Below are 20,949 nucleotides of genomic sequence, written 5' to 3'. Positions count from 1 at the left end.
GGAGCTTGGAAAGTAGGTATCCACACCTAAAGGAATGAAATTGGACCCCTACCTTGCCTCAGATACAAAAAAATGGATGCAAGGTGGATCAAAGACCTAAACGTAGGAGGTAAAATTATAAAACCCTTATAGGAAAAATATGTGGAAAGCATTATGACATTAGATTTGGAAATAATTTCTTAGACATGACACCGAAAGCATAGTAACAAAAAATAGGTAATATATTAGTAATTATTATGTTGGACAATATAATTTACAAACTTCTGTGCATCAAACAACACTATTAGTAGAATGAAAAGGCAACGTACAAGATGGGAAAAATATGTAAAAATCTGATAGGGTGTTAAAACCCAGAATATATAAAGAACTCTTACAAATCAACAACAACAACAATAACAACACACACACACACACACACACACACACACACACACACACACACAAAACAACCCATTCAAAAATGGGCAAAAGGTTTGAATAGACAGCTGTCCAAAGAAGATATACAAATGGCCAAATAGCTGTTTTCCCTTATGGCGTAATTTGAATATATCTATCTCCTGCACAGGTATATGTTTCTCTATATGCATTTGTGTGGCATCGATTTCTATTTTATTATTACAGGTATACACTCATCACTACCTGACTTCTAACGTATAAACATCCAACATTTAACATTTTAAAATAAGTAAAACTCTACAGTGAGGATCCAGGGAGAATCCAGAGAGCTCAAGCCAGGTATTTCAATGGGGAAAATTTAATAAAGGGAATTCACTATAGAGTAGTTGGAAGACTGAAAACTGGTGAGTTACTGCCACACTTAAAGTCCCAGGGTAAAGGAAGGAGATGGCAGTCCAGTTGTTCAACAGGCAGGAGCTGGAACTGTGGAGAATGTCTGGTGGGTGCTGGGACCATGCCGGCAGCCAGAACCGCCAGAGGGAACTGCCAGAGGTACCACCTGGGCTGCAGTGAGGTGGGCTTCCCTCCTCCCCTTCCCCTCCAGCTTTCACCAGTGCTGATGAGCCCACGGGCAAGGGAGGCTGGGAAATGTGTGTGGAGATGAGCTTTCAAGAAAGCACACCAAGGGCAGGATGTGAGATCCAAGAGGCAAATGACCAGCATGAACATTAAACCTCAGAAACACATTTATTTATCAGGGCTGTGGCGAGGTATGCCACTTCCCCTATAGATGAGTAATTATTCGGGGTTGGGGTGAAGGACATTTGGAAGATGCTCTGGAAACTACTTAAGCGGTGTGAACTTTGACCCCCCAAATCTCCTCACACAGTCAGGTGATTGTACTTGGGTGAGATTGGAAATGCAGGAACTCTGAGGACTTTAGAACCACAAATTAATTCAGAACCACAGCTGGCAGCCCCCCAAGAAAATGGTCCTCCGGGTAGAAACGTGTATTTGGGACACAAGATGCTAGATTCAGAGGTAGAAACCCCTCACTCTCCTTGGAGCCTTTACTTCAGCAGGCAGCAAACTCTTCTTAGAAGACAGAAGCCACGAGGCCCATATTCCTGTTCTGCCTGGACAAGTTTTCTGGTTGGACACCAAACCTCTTAAGAAATTCAGAGCCAGTTTTCTCAGCTTTCACAAAGTGATTTCAATCCCATGAATAGAGGAAAACACACCAACTCACATAACAGTGACATAAAGCTTTTGACGTGGACTGATAATGCTGCGATGGCTTTTGTTTGGGCATAGAAAATTAAAGAATTGGGCATTAGACTCTTACCTCAGAGGAAACAAAGGAGAAGATCCTAAAAAACTTAATATTAAGAGGGAGTAGTGGAATTAGGCAACCTTTAATAAATACTGGTGGAAATTGTTAAAATCTTTGTAACTGTTTCTATAGAAACCACCCTGTCTGAATCGTGTGGGCAACTTTTAGTTGAATGGGTCTCCTGTCTTGATGTCCCCAACCTTGGCCCAAGAGGCTTTAGTTTTCCTCTTTATAATTTTGCTTCTTGTTAATTTTAGAGTTTATGGAAAAAAATAAAATGGCTGTTTCTCTTGTGGTAAGATTTCTAAGAATGAATACCAACTCTCCAGATATTGCCTCCCTCCCTCTCTCTCTCTCTCTCTCTCTCTCTCTCTCTCTCTCTCTCTGTGTGTGTGTGTGTGTGTGTGTGTGTATTGGTGACAGCTACAAAATAGAGCTTAGGAACAGCTTGTGGAAGTGCCACACTGTTACCATTCAGCCCCATCCAGGCTGCCCCATGAACTTCAAGTGATGGTCTGATTAAGGCTTGGGTCACAGATAATAGGCGGGGGGGGGGGGGGGAGGGGGGGTTCGGGGTGGAGGGGAGGTGCCTGGAAAAGCATTTCAGACTCAGAATAGTTTTAGGTCAAACCAGCCCCGGGGAGCTACAGTTTAGTTTGATCCATTGCAGCAGGGAAGCAACCGAAGATGGAGGGATTTGGTGGCAAGGTCCCACCAGAAAGTGATATTCAGCACTCTGGGTCCATCCAATACTTATATTAATCAAACAGAGAACTATTCTTTTTTTTTTTTTTTAATGTTTTTATTGATTTCAGAGAGGAAGGGAGAGGGAGATAGAAACATCAATGATGAGAGAGAATCATTGACCAGCTGCCTCCTGTCTGCCCCACACTGGAGCCCAAAACTCAGGCATGTGCCCTGACCTGGAATGGAACTGAGACCTCCTGGCTCAACCACTGAGCCACGCCAGCCGGGCTAAACGGAGAGCTATTCTAATACAGGCTTTGTGTAAGTACACTTTCTATGTTTAAAATTGTGCATGCTATGAACTTGCCAGTTTAATAATATTTAAAGCTCATTAGTACAGGCCCCATCTATTCCTCAACTTGCTTTTTGAGAAAGAGAAGCGCTGTCTCTGGAAAGCTCCATGGGAGCTGAGCTGCCGGGGGCTGGGCAGTTACTCAGAGATGCTATGTGGGGATGAGCATGGGAGCGCTGCCAGGGAGTGATCATAAAGATGAAGCTCAGGGAACACACGTGACTAGCCTGTGTATCTGTCCTCACTTTTAGGGAAGCAAAGTAAGAGCAATGGTTCCGTCGCAATTTCATTCTCTCCGAGCATGCGCACCGCTCTCCAAGTGAGGCGGAGCCTTTCCTGGCTTCTTTCCCACCTCTGAGTCTGCTCAGTGTAACCCAATTTCCCTCTCAGAGGAGCTCACTGCCCAGGGATGCCCCAGTTTCCTGATTCCCCTTAGGTACATTCCTGCTGAATCCACCCCTCAAATCTGCAAGATATTTGATGAGGACCTGGGAGTATTTTTATTCCCAGACCAGCAAAACCTTAGAAAACCATATCAGTCTGTTGGGATATTGCTGCAAAACCTTGTTTTGAATGGTGTGTTCTGTCAGATTGATGGAAAGTTTCTGGCTGGAATGTTTAATTATCACCTAATTAAGACAGGCTTTCGTTAGCCTCTTTTTTGTATGCCTTGAGATTTGCCAGTGGCAGGGTAAGGCTTGCTTGACTGACACCTGTCAGTGGCCCATATGGAAATGACAAAGAATGTGACAGGATGAAGATAAAGGGTTTCACCTCAACACGGACCTATGCCAGTATTCCTTTTCTCTACTTGTTTCCTAAGGCAAATGCCATGGCCACGGCGTGCATTGACTTGGCCGTCAGAGGCTGTGCTCTGGGCAATGACTGCAGTGACCCGATAGGCTATTCATCATAATTCAGGTGTTGAGCTGTCTGGGTTGGACGGACCAACCCCTGAATGATCCTCTGCTTTGCACTCCACCACTCAAGTGGCCAAAAACAACTGGTTCTACTTAGAAGAGCTGAATCAGTGCCCACGTAAGCCACGCCCAGTGTATTTATAGTAATGTATACGTCTTTATAACATCAACATAGAAGACAACAAACAGGTCAATAGGCTCTTCCTTGAAAAATCTGGTGTATGAGGTGAAAGGGTGTTTTCACAGGCCTCAGGAGGGACATGGAGATGCTAATTCCAATTTCTTGCCCATTCCATTCATCCTGATCAGCACCCCAAACTGATTTCTTTGGAAACATCAGCTTTTGTCACATTAATCACCCACTTAGAGGTTCCTGGAAGATCTCCCATTGCTGACCATAAAAGTCCAAACTCAACTCGGATTCTAGGCTGCTTAGGCACCGTCGTTGGCCCATCCACCCACCGTTCTCCTCCTGCTCCCTGGTGGGAGCTCCATGTTGCCAAACTCTCGCCTCCACGTTTCCTGAACCCACCTTTCCCATTCTTATTTCCAGCCTTGACGGGCTTTCTTCCTCCTCTGCCTGGACGTCTTCCAAGAATACTCACCGGACTTCTTGTCTTAAAGTATGGCTTTCTCTGGGGCCCAAAAGTGCAAAGGCTGCTCATTCCTTACATCCCAAGTGACAAAATGTAAACTTACATTTTTTCTTTGTGTTATGTAGGTCTCATCAAAGGATCCCAGCTGTGGCTCTTTATTAAGTCACCTGTTCTAGAGACAGGCCCTCACCAAAGCTCATCAATGTACAGAACTTTCTCTAGAACACACTGTCCAACATGGTAGCTATTAGACCACTTCCATCATTGCAGAACATCCTATTGGACTGCTCTGGTCTAAAAGCTGATTCTTCCATTATTCTTTTTATCATCCCCCCGCCCCCACCCCCCACCCCATCAGATCTAACTGTGTTAGCCAGCCTAGACCTAGACCATAAGTCATGTTCCTTCTCATTCAGCTTCATACTTGTAGCATCAGGCAGGTTCATCCAAAGGGAAATAATGCCCATAGGGACTACGTACTGTGTTCTTATTATGTGCTAGGCACCATACTGTTTTATGTGTATCATCTCATTCAATCCTCATAGCAAATGTTGGAGGTGAGCATAATGAGCTCCATTGTATAGATGAGGAAACAGAGACAGAAAAGTTAACTAACTTGCCAAAGGCCACACAACTAAGTGGCAGATCCCAAGGCCAATCACTTACGTCCAACTCCGAAGCTTCTGCTCCTGCGGGTCTGGAATGCTAACCTGCAACCGGTCCATATCAGGATTGCCTGGGAGGCTTTCCAACTAGTAAATATCTGGGCTTCATCACAGAGACCTTTATGCAGTGCCGGTGGGATATAGACTTAAGTCATTCCAAACAGCAAATTAGTAGTATTTAGTCAAATTATGAATACACATATCGTTCCACTCCTGGCTCTTCATCCCAAAGAAATTATCATGTAAGGGCCCATGTATGAGGATGTCCGTTGACCTTTGTCAGGCCAAGATGAGGATGTCTGGCAGCCACCACTGAGGGACTGGCTGGGGACTATATTGGCAGATGCACACAAGGACTAGGTATACACACTGCAACACGGGTAGATCTTAAAAATGTAGTGCTGAGTGGGAGGGAAAGTAAGAATGACAATATGGTCTAAGGCAATGCAACATTTTTATAAATTAAAAATACAAGTACAAAATCACAATATATGTTATACTTAAAAGATGTGTAAGCAAAAGAATGACATTGGCAGGGGTTTGGAGAATTTGGAAATATAAGAGGATAAAAGGAAGAAAATAAATAAATAAAACAAGAGAAATGCCTTGTACAGCATTTGTGTGCCATGAACCGAGAAGTGTAATGAACTAAACTCTCCGAACCTAAGACTCACCTGAAGATAAAATAAAATACTTGTCCAAGATAATTTTTGTTGTTGTTAATCCTCACACAAGGATATTTTTCCATTGACTTTTAGAGAGAGTGGAAGGGAGAGGGAGAGAGAGAAACATTGATGTGAGAGAGACACATTGATTGGGATCAAGCCTGCAACCGAGATACGTGCCCTTGGAGGGAATGGAACCCAGAGCCAACACTCTATCCACTGAGCCAAACTGGATAGGGCCAAGATAATTTCTAAGTTTCTTTAAATTACCCAGAATTTTAGTAAGCGGTTATTCTTATCTTTTCATATAGAATTAACTTTCAAATATTTTATTAATTTGCAAATTAAATTAATTTTGTAAATTCTTTTTGGCGTGAATAGTATACTCTCAATCAACATATACTTTGTATTCTAGTTATTTTGCTTTATTTTATTTATTTATTTATTTTTAGTTATTTTGCTTTAAAGTCTACCTTCAATCATCATCTTCCCTATAAAGCTTTCTCTATTTTTCTTGAGTAAGTTCTTTCCCCTTTTCTCTCTGTGCAATACCTTATTTTTAATAAAAATTATTGTGATAATAATAATAATTGTAATAATTATAGCCATCATCGAGACCCAGTCCCCATGTTGCATTAAGGAGATTGTAGGATATAGTAAATGACAGGAAATTCCAAAATTAATTGGAACTCAGACCTCCTTTAACTGGGGCATCTCTTGGGGTGAGTATTCTGAAATAAACATTGGGAAACACTTTTTTAAACATTAACATTTTTCAATTAATTTAAAAAAATGATGACAATTATCTTTCAGAAATACCAATATTAGACAATAATTACCTATGGCTTTTTTTTTTTTTTGTAGATGAATCTATGCTTGCCACCCCCTCCCCCCGCCGACCTTCAGGTTTAAAGAGAATCATCATATTGGAAGTAGTGCTAAGTGCATTTTAAAAATAATTACAGACACAAATCAAAGACCTGACATTGACTTTGTATGTATTAATCATGAAGACCTTGTGAACTTTGTATAGAAAGTTTGCATAATATTGATGACATAATGTTCTTCTAGGAAAATCTATGAAACTATAATAAGAAGGTAGGATGGAGGATAAGAGCTCTCTCTAAAGTTTGGCTGGATCTACCCAATATCAAATATCTAAGTAAGTGCCAAGAAGTCAATGTATCATCAATATCTCTATGACTGGAATTCTTACTTTCATCTCTTTATATTAAAACTAGAGGCCCAGTGCACGAAATTCATGAACTGGTAGGATCCTTAGCGACTGACGGCTGTTGGCTGGGGCCTCCTTTCCTTCCCCTGGCCGGCCCCGCCCCCTGGTTGAACTCCCAGATGAACTCCCGGTCCAGGGGACAATTTGCATACTACACTTTTATTATATAGGACTAGAGACCCAATGCATGAAATTCGTACAAGAGTAGGCCTTCCTTCCTCTGGCTGCTGGCACTGGCTTCCCTCTGGCATCCAGGACCCTGGCTGGCTTCCCTCCGGCCCTGGCTTAGTCTGGAAGGACATCTGGTCTAATTAGCATATTACCCTTTTATTATTATAGATAATCATGACTGTGGACAGTTTTCAAAGCCTTCTAACCTCAGGTACTTCTGAAATTTGCATTTTGAATTTTTTCTCCTTAGGTTTTAAATTATCTTCCCCAACCTCAAATTAATGCGTCAGCTAACATCCCATTTCCCTTGTTTCTGCCTTTTGTGCCATTTTATTGGTTGCCCATTGCTGCCTTCTCAAGTGGCAAGACTCTGATTGTGTTGGATTTGAATATTCTCTTTCTCTATTTTATTGCCTCCCCAACCCAGCCCTCAGGGCTTTTCTTTAGTCCCAGGAGCATAGGACCCAAAACAGTGTAAGTTCTAAAGACACGAAGGAGATACACTTTCCCGGCTGCCTCCATCAGGAGGAAAGGTCAAATTCACCAACTCCACGTGGGACTTTCCCCTGAAGCAAAAGGCAATTAGCAAGCTGGAGAACTAGGTTTATAAGAATTAGAGAGATAAATACAAAAATACCAACAATGGTAATTTCTTGGTGGTTGCACTGGTAACTCTTTTTTAATGTTTGTCCTTTTCCATGTTTTCAAAAACTTCTACAAATACTACTTCGTCAGGAAAAAAAAAGCCAATGAATGGCCTTGGTCTTTGTAAGTACAATGTGACAGAACTTCTTGCCTTTTTGTTCCTCTTGCTGTGCTTGACCATTCACCTTCTTTTCTCTGCCTCCTGCAGTCTCTCTGAGTGTTGGCAACATTTAAATTATATCCAATTGTTTCTTATAAAAACCCTACAAATTATTCTTGGTTTTCTAAAAGGGTTAGATGGAGTACAAGTGTTCAAAATAAGAAATTCAAGATAGCCATAACTTCCCAGGGAAGATGTAAGTGAAATAATTATAGAATATTACAGGGCAGTAAAAATTGTGGACAGAAAGGTGTGGTATATGCTATAATGGCTTAGGCATTCGGAGAGCGTGATCCACCCCCTCTCTCAGTGTGTTTTAGAACATTCTTGATGATATAAATAGTCTAGTTTGCTTGTTAAACATACAGTTTCCTGGGCCCCACTCCAAATTTATTAATGCAGAATCTCCAGGGGATCTCTATTTCCCAGATGATCCCTATTATTACGGACGTTTGGGAAACCATGGGCTAGAATGATCATCGAAAATGTCAGGAGTTGCCGGAACAAGAGAAAAGCACTGTGGGATGGGCAGAGATTAGGCAGAAGGGCTAGAGGGCAAGCATTCCAAGGAAGGTTTCTTGGAAGGTACGGAGACTGAGTTTAAGTCCATATCAGCAGAAAAGGGGAAATCCATACAACTAAGCGAGTCCTGGGGAAGTTGCCCAAGGGTATTTTACAGAGGTGGTTAGCCTTTGCTGTCACAGATTTTCCTGGGCGATGAAAGTAATGTGATTCTGAGTAAAATCTCTGTCTCTGTCTTTCTCTTTCAGAGTGGAGCTTGCTGTGGTCAAACCTCCAAACCTTTTGAAGATGTATATTTGGACTTGCTACCCAGATTTTGAAATGAGTGCTGGAGCCAGAAGGGTATCATGTTAAATTCATGGGCAGAACCATGAGGAGCTATCACATACTTTTATCCATTTACATTAAATCCAAACCATCCATCCTCGTGCAGTTTTTTTCTCTGCCTTCCCATAGGATTAATATAAATCATGGGAGATAATTTGCAAAGGAGGCTATTTAAAATTGCAACAGAGCAGTTCATTTGTTTCGATAATTCACTTTGGTGTAAAATTCAATTATTACTGACAAATAAACGTTAGTAACTTAATCATTATAAAGAACAGACGTCTGGGCGAGGAACAAGTAAATTAGGGGATTCCCAAGTCTTTTCATCTCCCCCCGCCCCTCTTTCCCCCCACAGCGATTCTAGAGGATTTTCAAACCTCATAAGAGCTTTTAAAAAAAAACTCTCATCCTTCTTATCTCTGGATAGAATTCCTCTCATCAGTTTATGTTCAAAATAATAAATGTGTAAATACATGCCACAAGTCTACAGGCTTGCAGACGCTGTTCCACTTTTAAGTCCAGCCTGACTATTCTGAGAATTTGGTCTTGATTTTTTCCCCCTCTGGCACAGACCAAAGAGAGCGGTGCAGCCCATTTGTCTGAAGCCCGACACCTGCTGATTTGTCAGTTTTGTTTAGTTCAAATGGATTCCCGAGTGTGAGGAGGGAGCCCTGTAGAGGACCCAGCGCTGGGGAAAATTAGCTCTGCTTTGCCCAGCATTAACTCTTCTGATTTGGCATTAATTGGGCTCTGCTTTGTGACTGGGGAAACCACTGCGCACAAGGATCTGGTGAACTGAGAAGGCCTCATAAACCAAAATGCATACCGATAGAGAGGGTGGGTGTGACAGAGGCCACAGGCCGGGACGCCCTACCCTGGGGGCAAATAAGGCAGCCCTTCCTGCCCTGCCCAGCGCGCGGAGGCCGGGGTTTGATGAGCCAGCGGAAATCCTAAAGAGCTGGAATCTGTCCTTTCCCTCATTACAGCTTCCCACCTTAGGTAGTTAGTATGCATTCAATCCATTCATGTTGGTATTGGAATCCACAGCTCTATCCAGACCCCAAAGGAGTGCTCCTAAACGGTTTTCACAGCTCAGCAGTTTTTTGCACTCAGGAAGAAAGCGGGACAACCCGCTTATAAAATGCTGACAGAAATACACAGTAATTTAGAGAGCTTCTAGGCGCAGTCTTCAAGCTTAACCGCCCTACAGCTCCTATTATTGTTTCGACTCATCCTTCTGAAATGGTTTAGCATGTAGAGAAAAGCTGTAAAGGTGTGGTGAGCAGTGAGTTCTTTGCAAGCAGTCCACGAATGGCGATAAACCTTTAAAAACTTGTGTCTATAGAGCGGGCACTTCAGAAAGTAAATAGGTATAATAACAGGTCTGCGGGCTCCCCCGTCCCCCCGCCCTTGCACGCACTTCTTTTCAAAGGGAAGAAAGCCTGACGAGGTAGCTGGCCTTTAAGCCTTCAATTAATGGAACAAAGATTTAAAAATTGTTCAATTGGTTTCATTAGGAAGTGTACAATGAAATAATAAAGTAAAACAAATGATATAAAGCAGAGCCACTAATTAGCTCGACATGATTGATATAGCTTTGGACCAGGCATTTGATCTCCAACAAAATGCAGTTCCTTGTTAAGAGGATTTTTAATTGATGTGCAGAGAGGTATTAGATGATGTTGGAAAATAATTACTCCAAACCTATTCATGCATTTGGCTGAACATAACAAATGAAGTTTGGGCACTGGATCTGGCGAAGTGGACACGTGCTAATTAATAACGAGAAGAACAAGCATCTTCCATGCGTTTTTAACCCAGTATTTGCTAGGAGATGGCTGAGCAATTATGCACCATAATGAGGTTGTCATATAAACAAGATTAACATTACTCAGATGTCAGAAGAGATTTCAAATTCATGCAACCCATATGTATTTTCCGGTTGTTATAGGTTGTAATGCAGACCTAACCAATCAAGGTTGCCGCACCAAGTTCAGGTTTGATTAAGGAAATATCATCATGAGATAACAAATCTTTGCTATTTTCTGATGGTCAAATAAAGACTATTCTCTTGGAATAAACAAGCAGATACACTTGAGCTCACATCAAAGCACCGATACATTAAAAAAAATAAAAAAGAAAAAGGAACTTTTCTCAAAGATATGAATATTGACTGGGGTAAATATGCTCTTCATCTCTAAAAACTTGATGAGCATATGCACCGAGTTACACATAATTTGTTAAATCTGACAAGAACGTTAAATTAGCATTTGGTTGATCTCGGCCAAATTCTTTGCTCAGAAAAATGTGTGCATGTTGACATGAAATTAGAGGGATTTATGGGTGAATATCTGAAGGCGGAATTTGTCTTCCTTTGTTTTATATATGGCTGTTTGCCCTCCCCCGCAATGGTAAAAGATCTAACTAACTTGCAATATGTCTTCATAGCCAAAAATGTAGCATTGAGTCAAGTATTTAGATAATTTAGGCAAACAATTTTAAAGTGCAATAAGGAAATCTTGAATTTGGTGTGAATTAAAAGTATTGAAGAATTGCTCAACTTACTTTTGCAGTATATAAATTCAGTTCCAGTGACCAATTTAATATCTGTCTTTAAAAAAAGTTTATTTTACTCAGTTGTCCTCCACAAATTCTTAAAGTACTGAAAACTTGACATTTCCCATTAAGTGATGGTATACATGAATTAAACTTTCTAATTTCTTTGCTGGATCAAAAAGCATGTGTGTTGTGTGTGTTTGTGTGTAGATTGTATGTTTGTGTGTGTAGGGTGTGTGTGAGTAGAATGGGAAAGGGTTCAGAATCAGAGGGGAAAGGAATTCCACACTAACTAGTTTTCAGATCCTCCATGAAGCTCTCCTGCTCAGCCTAGTTCACATACATTTGTCTTTACCTGAAATGGTACCTCGTTATAAATGTGTGTGTGTGTGTGTGTGTGTGTGTGTGTGTGTGTGTGTGTGTGTGTGTGTGTGTTTGTTGGGAGAGGGGGGCGGGAGGGCTTATTTACAAAGGCTCTCTTTAACAACTAACTATTATAGTTTTTCGTGATAATCTTGATTATTAAATTTATTTCTTTGCTACTCAATATTTGATTTTTAAAAACTAAGAAATGATAGAATTTTCTAACAGAAAACCTCATAAAATGGAACAGATTATTACAGGACACTCAATGCCCTCTCTTTTCCATAGCCTTGCTGCCCCAACCCAGGGCAGATGGCAACCGCCAAGTGTAGGGGCGCACCAAGTACCTGGATCCTGGGGAGCAAAGCGCACACCCCTGCTGAGTTGCCCATAGAATGTGCTATGACTGTCCTGTCCAACCCTGACCCTCCTAAGCCCCTGGAGGGAGGGAGGTGCACATTGGGTGGGAGGCAGGAAGTGAAGGTACAGGGGGTGGGGAGAGTGAGGCCAAGTGGGGCTGAGCACCAGGAGGGGCCGTGCAGGGAGGCTACAGGAGGCAGGGTACAGGGGTCCCCAAGACCTCACGTTCCCCACCCCCTACCCTATGAGACTTCACTTACAAAACACTTATTCAAAGATAAAATTAGGAATATCAAGGCAGCAACTGCAGAGTATTAAATTGCAAGTATGGGGCCCATCTGGGCACTGGACCCTGGGGGACTGGCCCCCAGGCCAGCTCTGAGTGACCAACGCAGTGAACTCTCAGGTGAGCCAGGTGAGAAGATGCCTTGGAGAAGGTGACTCAACCTGTATCATTTGTATTTGGAACCTATTCTCTCTGTGGGTAGAATTAGAGACCTATAAAATGAGATTTTATTTAGTTAAATGCGGCCTGACAATTGGGTCAAGCACCTGATTGAAACTATTTACTGCGCTGCTTCGTCAGATCAAGGGCACTGTTTAGAATCAAGGGCTCTAAAATAGGGAACTTTTCATGCTCTCAGAGCTCATAAGAATGCAATTTTTTTTAACTGACGTGGAAAAACATTTACATATACTAAACTTGGAATTATAGTGGGGGGCAGGTGGGGGGGGGGAGTACAAACCCTTATGATTTAAGAAAATTGTAGGCACTCAGATTTCCATTGGGAGAATGGCAACTTAATTTTATTCTTCGCATTGATTTCTCATTGCTGACCTTCCTGGGAATGGGTGACGTCACCAATTGTGTGTGTGTCTGTGTGTGTGTGTGTGTGTCTATTTGTTTGAAGTACATTTATTTCAGAGGCATTCATAGTCATACACATGAATCTTGTTTTAAATTTCTCTGGCTCAACCAGCCTCAGGGCTCAAGCAGTCCATGGCATAGAGCAGTGGTCGGCAAACTCATTAGTCAACAGAGCCAAATATCAACAGTACAACGATTGAAATTTCTTTTGAGAGCCAAAATTTTTAAACTTAAACTTCTTCTAATGCCACTTCTTCAAAATAGACTCGCCCAGGCCGTGGTATTTAGTGGAAGAGCCACACTCAAAGGGCCAAAGAGCCGCATGTGGCTCGCGAGCCGCAGTTTGCCAACCACGGGCATAGAGGAAGCGGCCACCAAATATTGTTGACTGAAGTTCCCCGAAGCTGTTCTGATGGCATAGTTCAGTCCATCAAGGCTCGCCAAGGAGACAGTGTACGGATCTCAGAACCATCTTGACATTTCTGGCTCTGTGGGTAAACTCAGGCCAATCTTTCAATCATAATCGTCTTAATGAAGCCGAAATCAAAGCCAGGTGCTTCCCTCCGTGGTTCAAACCTGGAGTCAGACACAAGATGTACAAAGATCAAAGTCCGAACTGTCACAGAGGATGATAAGTGGGGAGCAGCACCCTGGGCTTCTCTTTTGATTTAAACTGTTGTAACATTCTCTCCACCCCCATCTTTTTTTTTTTCTCTCTTTTTCACAGGTGCTTCATCTGTGCAAGTAAATTCAATGTTTCCACATTAAGCCCAAGGTTCTCCTACTACGGCTGGTGCAGTATAAATTTTGGTCTAAAGTCTATTTCAATGACTAAAAAAGTCAACTATTTCCCCCCAAGGACTTTTGATGTTAGAAATATTCAGTTTGCCAAATTTCATTGTTTGAATTGACTTGCTCTCCAAACTGACACCTGCCTAGCAGTTATACGTATAGAAATTATACATTTTGTATAAGTTTGATTAAACTAGTTTTGAAATACTTATGCACATTTTAAATAAGAGGCTAGATTTCACTAATCATTAATGAAATATCCATGCATGTGCCTGGCCTGAGTGGCTCAGTGGTTGAGCATTAACCAGAATGTCACAGTTTGATTACCAGTCAGGGCATATGCCCGGGTTTCGGGGCTTGGTCCCCAGTAGGGGACATGCAGGAGTCAGCCAATGAAAGACTAGATATTTAGCCTAATTGTGACCATAGCAAAAAACAACAACAACAACACCCCAATATGCTGGAATCCTGAATAAACAAAACTAAAATCCAGATAAAATAGCTAGTGCCTAGAGACTAACTAAGCCTTTCAGAAGGCCACAAAGATAAACCTCCCACAGGTATCCTTACAGGTAGTGTTAGTTATATTCTCAGCAATTGCCTCCTTTTCTGCTTCAACATCTGGGTGAAATATCCAGGCTGAGGGACTGTCACTCCTGTTGGGCAGATTAAGGCACCAAACCCCAAGTTTTTGAAAATGAGTGGCAGAGTCAGGATTAGAACTCAGTTCTTCCCTGGCAGCAGCTGTGCCGTTCTAGTGGTGGACCCCACAGCCTCTCCCCAGGAAGGACCTGCCGGGCCCTGTCCTTGGCCCTGGGCCACTGCTCTCTGCAGCCATCCTTTGATCTGTCATTCTCTGCACTTTCTCAGCCCCATGCGCCTTTGATATAAAAGAAAAGTGAGAAAAATAAATTTTCAGCAAAAACAACTGGTCCAAGTCTGAGGAAACATTTCCATCAATATGTAGGACTCTTGTTTGATTATTTTTGGGGATGTTTGTGCAGTTGTCTGTGTGTCTTTTGTTGTGCGCCTGAATCAATATTTTTTGTTTTAGAGGGCGAGTTCCTAGAGAGAGAGAGAGAGAGAGAGAGAGAGAGAGAGAGAGAGAGAGAGAATTGTGTCTATTTTTCTTTTCCAGCTTTCCGCAAAGCACCCAAACTATGTGTGGTTACTTTACAGAATTTTTTTGATGTTGAATTTTCTCTGCCCCCTCCCAATTTTGTTCTAATTCTTTTTTAAAATAATTCTTTGACTCTAGGAAGCATTTGTTTGAATTACAGTTCTTTGAACATTCGCAGCTGTGTTCTAGTTCTGGACTGAGTGACAGTGGCTCACCACTTGATTCTGCTCCCCTTATCCAATAATTGTAGAGGTAAAGATGGACCCAAGGAGTTAGCATTGGCTTAAAAACACGAGCTTGCCTGTGATATATTTTACTGTGGGTCTTGATTCTCTGGATACACCTGACCTTTTAATCATGAAGGATGACAGAGCAGAGAGAACTCCTTAGGGAGTTTCTTAAAAGCATAAGTAAATGATATATTTACAATATACAATGTAGTCTATTAAGTTCGACAATTTTCACCAAATGGTGACCCTTCCAAGGACAGCCATATACCTTGTTTTCTCTGACTTTTGGAAGATTAAATATCTGATGACCCTGACTGTAGAACGAAAGTCAGAAAGGAGAAAAATCCAGCCAGTGGTCCAAATATTTGGTTTCTATGATGCCAAATAGCTGGATGCTTGTGGTGTAAACATAATGGAAATGGCCTGGCTTCTTCATGGCAATAGACTTGCTGTAGGCAGTTAGACAGACATGAGCAGAGCAAGGACAATGGGCCAGGTACAGAAGGTCATCAGGATGGAAAGCCCCGGTGCGTAGCAATGAACAATCAATTGTAGGGTGAGACCTCATCCCCAGGGTGACTTTTCCTCCCCTAGCACATCTCTGGTCATGCTGTTTGGACCCCCTGACCTTTCATCCCTGGAGATAACATCTAGGCCTCAGTTGTATTTCAGCTCCAGGCCCAGATAAGCAATGAAACCAGCCATGTCAGGACCAGCTGCATTGAGTAATGACCTCCTCTGCCTGGTACCAACCAACCAATCAGTGGAGACCACAACCTTGAAAGGACACACCTGGAAAAGTGCTGAATATTCTATTAAGATCTTGCCCTGGGACCTTCCCTAAAAGCTTGGCCCATAAAACCCATAGGATGGAGGACCCCTCTCCCCCACTCCCACCCCATCTCCCTGGCACATTACCATTAGCTTCCTCACTCCCAAGCGCCAAGGGGCCTTCTTGTGTTTTTCAAGGAATTCTTCACTATCCCTCATAGTGGAAATTTTCTTTTATAATTAATACTAGAGGCCCAGTGCATGAATTCATGCACCTGTGGGGTCCCTCAGCCTGGCCTGCAGGATCAGGCTTAAACTGGCTCTCTGACATCCCGGTTTGTGAGAGGGCACAGGCCAGGCTGAGGGACCCCACGGGTGCAGGATTGGGGCTGGGGAGGGACACAGGAGGTTGGCCAGCCAGAGAGGGACCGTAGGAGGGCTCCAGGGCATGTCCGGCCCATCTCCCTCAATCCCGATCAGCTGGAACCCAGCAGCAAGCTAACCTACTGGTCAGAGCATCTGTCCCCTGGTGGTCAGTGCATGTCATAGCGAGCAGTTGAGTGGCCTTAGCATATCATTAGCATATTATGCTTTGATTGGTTGAATGGCCAACTGGTCGACCTGACACTTAGCATATTAGGCTTTTATTATATAGGATAATTTGTTTTAATGGTATTTAAATTTTTCATTAATTTGTATGTTTGCATGAGATAGTATCCAATCATTGTGTAGTTCCTTCAATTTCTGCCTTTATTATGATGCTTTAAACTTGGTCTTCCCATGTGCTCAGAAAGCCATCACCAGAATAGGCATGGATTTGAACCTTGCCTCAGTTAGGATCCTGTACTGCTTTTCCTCCTGGAGTGTCTCTCTAACTGAACAGCTATTGAAATAATCTTTGGTGGCATGTTCATTTCTTCTCTTGCTACTTGAGGGTGTGCATGTGCTTTTCTGTTTGTTTTTATTTTTAGAAATCATCCAGGGATTAAAAAAAGGTGCTGCATTATCCTCACAGATATCAGGAGAACAAAGTGTTTCTAAAACACTTTGTGCTGGTGACTGTTTTGTGAAGAAATTTCATAACCAAAGGCCTGTAAACGGGACCGATTATTTCAGACAACTGTGGTTCCTGTGTAGATTTCTCCTGCAATGTGTGAACCACATGACTAATTTACTCTTTGACCAAATGCTCCTCCTCCGGAATACGCCCGTATTCCCCTAAAGCTTGGGAAAACAGCCTTAAAGCTTCTCACTTCTTTAGTAAAGAACTTCTCAGTTGATTTCAAGTGAAATGCCAACAGTCTCACTTTTTTTCAAACACACTTCACAGCCATAGCTGTATATCCACTTTAAAAGTGTATGTTTTGTGGGTGGGGGTGCGGTGTGCTTGGAGCAGTTGTCTGATGTTTTATTTTTGGAAAATTCTAAATTGCATTTTGGAAGATAATTAAGGGTTGCTCAAGTTTCTTTCAGAATTAAAAAAAGGTATATTTTACCTCCTTTGTGCATTTTTGCACTCAATACTTCATTCGTCACCTCCTCCTCTATTTTATAAATCTTTTAATTAATGGTGTTTATTCTCCTCTCAGTCTGGTCTCAGTCGTGTTTTTATGATTGTATTATTAGGAAGTGATAACATGTGTGGATTTTTTTTCTGGATCTGGGCTTGCCAATCACTATGGAAACAAGCAAATATTTACATAGCCCAGATACTGATTAATACCTACTGGTTATTTTGACATTATAAAGTTACTGTTTGAATGTAAAGAATTTCTCCTGAATAGTAAAGTGGCCTATTCTAATTTGTTTACATTTGTAATTTCCCCATCAGAAATTAACCTAGTAACTAAAGCTCCTTCAAATTATAGCCATTTCCAAAAGAAATCACTTTTGCCAATGAATGACTCAAAATTGAGTGCTAGTGTTTAAAAATGGTAGTTTTATATTTTAACAGGAACAATTTTGTAAAACAAAAAAAATCACTTTTGTAATACAGGTATTTCAAGGAAGATACCAGTAATATCAGAACTACACTGTGGACAAGATGGTGAATTTCAAAAAGACTCTTTAAAGAGGCAGTTCATTAGGGTTTCAAAGGACTATTTAGCTAGAAACTATTTAGCTAGAAACGTAAGCACAGAAGTTCAACCTCTTGGGGGGCACTTGGTAATTTCCTTAGAACAAAATTACCTCACTCTCACTCTCACTCTTTCTCCATTTGGGTTGTGTTCTTTTCCTAGGGGAGATATTTTTTAGTTTTTTATTAAATTTTTTTTTTTCCTGTCCTGGCTTAGTTGGTTGGGCATCGTCCCATGCACCGAAAGGTTGCCGGTTCAATTCCTGATCAGGGCACACGCCCTGGTTGTAGGCTCGATCCCTGGTAGGGGGTGTAAAGGAGGCAGCCAATTAATGTTTCACTCTTACATCATTGTTTCCTTCTCTCTCTCTTCCTCTCCCTTCCTCTCTCTCTCTCTCAAAAAAAAATCAATTAAAAAAATCTTAGAAAAAAATTTTTTTCTAACTGAAGATCCAAAAAGTTGTAGTCTATAATGCAACTTGACCAAGCATCAGTATGACCAGATGGCTTGTTGAAACACCAATTGCTGAGCTCCCCTTACCAGAGTCTCTGATTCAGTAGGTCTTGGTGTGACCACAGAATCTGTGTTCTTAACAAGTTCCTAGGTAATACTTATGGTCCAGGCATCATATTTCACAAAACCCTACCTTCAAGTCTAATATATTTTTTTGTCGACCATGTTGGGAAGTTTTTATAGATATTGCAAAATGTTTAGAAACAATCTCTAAAATGACTATGCAGCATATTTAGCAGCAGAGTTGGAGCTTCATGAAGTCCAAACAATGTGGACTTATTACTCCAATAAAGCTGTGGAAGTGGTACCTTAGAGGACCAAGTTTCAGAGTGGTCCATGTAGGATGGGTCAGGAGCCCAATAACAGTACAGCCATAATCTTAGTCTTTTTTCCCTCTAATGTTTTAAAGGAAAGTATTTCTCAAATGACTATAGAAGCATTTCATCTTATTAATCAATTCAACAGAACTCTTAAATCACACAAACCCATAATTACATGGTGTGTGGGTAGGACAAGTGGAGATTGAATCTGTGAAGATTGACTATTCTTACGTTTCTCATTAATATTGCCTCACATCCTTCAAAAAGATGGATTGTAGTTTACCATAGTATTTATTTCTATAGAATTGAATGTGAATCTTAGTGTTCCATCTTGGCCAACAAAATTGTTAGAGTGGCACATCGTGGTGGTATGTTCTAGTAAGAAAAGACTAAGATTTGGAATCGGAAGAACTGGAAGAGTCTTAGTTCTGCTTTTTATTTATTACTAGAGGCCTGATGCACATAATTCATGTATGGGTAGGGGTCCAGCCAGCCCACCCTGATCAGGGCCAAATGGAGCTGATCGAGCCTGGCCAGCAAGCGGGAGGGGCTACAGGCAGTTGGCTGGCCTGCCCCACCCCCTGGTCAAACTCCCTATCGAACTCCTGGTTGAGGGGATAATTTGCATATTAGCCTTTTATTACATAGGACTAGTGGCCCAGTGCACGAAATTCATGCACGGGGGGGGGGGGGGGGGCGGGAGGAAGGGGTGTCCCTCAGCCTGGCCTGCACCCTCTCCAATCTGGGACCCCTCGGGGGATGTTCGACCGCCAGTTTAGGCCTGATACCTGTGGGACCGTTGGCTCCTAACCACTCACCTGCCTGCCTGCCTGATTGCCTCTAACCACTCTGCCTGCTGGCCTGATCACACCCAACTGCCCCCCCTTCCAGCCTGATCACCTCTAACTGCCCCCCCTGCCAGCCTGCTTGCCCCCAACTGCCCACCCCTGCTAGCCTGATTGCCTCCAACTGCCCTCCCCTGCCAACATGATCGCCCCTAATTGCCTCTTCCTGTGCCCTGCCACCATGGCATTGTCCAGAAGGACATCTGGAAGGTCTCCCGATCTAATTAGCATATTACCCTTTTATTAGTATGGACTAGAGGCCTGGTGCACAAAACTCGTGCACTGGGGTGGGGGTGGGGTTGTCCCTCAGCCCAGCCTGCACCCTCTCCAATATGAGACTCCTGTGGGATTGGGACTAAACTGGCAGTTGGACATTCCTCTCACAATCTCGGACTGCTGGTTTCCAACCGCTTGCCTGCCTGCCTGCCTGATTGCCCCTAACCGCTTCTGCCTGCCAGCCTGATCACCCCCTAACCACTCCACTGCCAGCCTGATTGACACCTAACTGCTCCCCTTCCGGCCCAATTGCCCCCAACTGGCCTCCCCTGCCAGCCTGGTCCCCCCCAACTTCCCTCTCCTGCCAGCCTGGTACCCCCCAACTGCCCTTCCCTGCCAGCCTGGTTGCCCCCAACTGCCCTTCCCTGCAGGCCTGGTCCCCCCAACTGCCCTCCCCTGCAGGCCTGGTCCCCCCAACTGCCTTCTCCTGCTGGCCTGGTCATCCCTAACTGTCCTCCCCTGCAGGCCTGGTTGCCCCCAAATGCCCTCTCCTGCTGGCCTGGTTTCCCCTAACTGCTCTCCCCTGCCGGCCCAGTCACCCACAACTGTCCTCCCCAGCCGGCCATCTGTGGAGGCCATCTTGTGACAACATGGGCATGGCCATCTTATGACCATATGGGGTCTGCCATCTTGTGACGACATGGGGGCGGCCATTTTGTATGAGGGTGTGACGGTCAATTTACATATTACCTCTTTATTATATAGGACTAGTGGCCCAGTACACAAAATTCATGCACAGTGGAGGGGGTTGTCTCTCAGCCTGGCCTGCACCCTCTCCAATCTGGGACCCCTCAGGGGATGTCCAACTGCCAGCAGTTGGCCATCCCTCTCGCAATCCGGGATCCCTGGCTCCTAACTGCTCACCTGCCTGCCTGCCTGATCACCCCTAACCACTCTGCCTGCTGCCCTGCTCGTCCCAACTGCCCCCCCCCACCAGCCTTCTTGCCCCCAACTGCCCCCCCTTGCTGGACTGATCGCCCCCAACTGCCCCCCCCCACTGGCCTTTTCACCCCCAACTGCCCCCTTTTGTCGACCTGATTGCCCCCAACTGCCCCTCCTGTCAGCCTGCTTGCCTCCAACTACCCTCCTGCCAGCCTGATCACCCCCAACTGTCCCCCACTGCTGGCCTGCTTGCCCCTAACTGACCCCGCTGCTGGCCTACTGGCCCCCAATTGCCCCCCCCC

This window comes from Cnephaeus nilssonii (assembly GCF_951640355.1).
Source record: "Cnephaeus nilssonii genome assembly, chromosome: 11".
Classification (NCBI taxonomy): Eukaryota; Metazoa; Chordata; class Mammalia; order Chiroptera; family Vespertilionidae; genus Cnephaeus; species Cnephaeus nilssonii.
This window is presented reverse-complemented; position numbering follows the sequence as displayed.